The following is a 2,020-nucleotide window of genomic DNA, read 5'->3' as shown; positions in this document are numbered from 1 at the left end:
GGTGGTAGCTCCAACCAGAGGCAACGGCTCCAACTCTATCAGTAACCTCAAAAGGTCCGATATACCGAGGTGCCAACTTGCCCTTCTTTCCGAATCTCATGACTCCCTTCATTGGAGATACCTTCAGGAATACATAGTCGCCCACTGCAAACTCCACATCCTCCGTCTGGGTCCGCATAACTCTTACTCTCTTCAAAGTGTCCTCGCCGTTCACGATTAAAGGAACTACCTCTGAAGTGTACTGCACTAGGTCTACATCATGCACCTTCGCTTCCCCCATTTCTGTCCAACACAGAGGAGACCTACACTTTCTTCCATACAATGCCTCATAGGGTGCCATCCCTATGCTGGAGTGATAACTGTTGTTGTAGGCAAACTCCACCAAAGCTAGCTGCTCATCCCATTGACCTCCAAAATCCAAGACACTCATGCGAAGCATGTCTTCCAGTGTTTGGATTGTCCTTTCAATTTGTCAAGTGCATGCGAGGTGGAAAGTCAGATCTTGAAGTTCAATTGTGTGCCAAGTGCCTCCTGCAACTTTCTCCAAAACCAGAAGTGAATCTGGGGCCCTCTGTCGGATATTATGGGCGGAACTCCATGCAATCGACTATTTCTCGAATGTAGAGGGCATCTTGTGCCACGAGTATGTAGTCTTCTGAGTAAGAAGTGAGCTGATTTGGTCAAGCGGTCTACAATTACCCATATCGAATCATATCCTCGCGTGGTACGAGGCAACCTTGACAAAATCCATAGTAATCATTTCCCACTTCCATTCTGGGATAGGGAGCTCTTGCAGCTTCCCTGACGGTCTCTGGTGTTCAAACTTCACCTTCTGACAAGTCAAGCACTTGGACACAAAGTCTGCTATGTCTCTCTTCATGCCATTCCACCAGTAGCTATCTTTCACATCATGGTACATTTTAGTGGAACCTGGGTGGACACTGTACAGTGTGTAGTGTGCCTCTCACATGATTTCATTCCTGAGGTTGTCCACATCGGGCACACATATCCTAGAACCTTGCACTAGGGCGCCATCATTGGCAAATCCAAACTCACCACCTTCACCTTGCTGTACTCTTTCTATGATCTTCATCAGTTGTTGGTCTCTGTGCTGGGAAACTCTAACTCTGTCCCTCAAGTCTGGCCTCACTGAAAAGTGAGCCAACAATACCCCCTCATCTGAAAGATCTAGGATTAAACCTTGATCCATCAACTCATGTACCTCCTGAATCAATGGTCTCTTCTCTACTGAAATGTGCGCCAAACTGCCAGAAGATTTTCTGCTCAAGGCATCTGCCACAACATTGGCTTTTCCCGGGTGGTACTGGATGGTGCAATCATAGTCTTTCAGAAGCTCCATCCATCTCCTCTGTCTCAAGTTCAAGTCCCTCTGCTGGAAGATGTACTTCAAACTCTTATGGTCGGTGTATAACTCGCACACTTCACCATACAGGTAGTGTCTCCAGATTTTTAGTGCAAAGATTACAGCCGCCATTTCCAAATCATGGGTGGGGTAGTTCTGCTCATGCCTCTTCAGCTGCCTTGAAGCATAAGCCACTACCTTTCCATTCTGCATCAAAACACACCCTAGGCCAACTCTGGAGGCGTCACAATACACGGTGTATCCTTCACCACTCACAGGTAGTGTCAACACAGGGGCAGTGGTTAGACACTCCTTAAGCTTCTGGAAACTCACCTCACAGTCATCTGTCCAAATGAATGGAACATTCTTCCTGGTCAACTTAGTTAGGGGAGCCGCTATCCTGGAGAAATCTTGTACAAAACGCCTATAGTAGCCAGCTAAACCCAGAAAACTTCGCACCTCAGTGACTGTTGTAGGCCTAAGCCAATCGATTCTGACTTCAATTTTCTTGGGATCCACTTGAATACCGTCTCTAGAAACCACGTGTCCCAAGAATGAGATGCTTTCTAGCCAAAATTCACATTTGAAAATTTGGCGTATAGCTGGTGCTCCCTCAAAGTCTGCAACACCATCCTCAAGTGCCACACGTGTTCTTCC

Source organism: Hevea brasiliensis, chromosome 17, assembly GCF_030052815.1.
Source record: "Hevea brasiliensis isolate MT/VB/25A 57/8 chromosome 17, ASM3005281v1, whole genome shotgun sequence".
NCBI lineage: Eukaryota > Viridiplantae > Streptophyta > Magnoliopsida > Malpighiales > Euphorbiaceae > Hevea > Hevea brasiliensis.
This window is presented reverse-complemented; position numbering follows the sequence as displayed.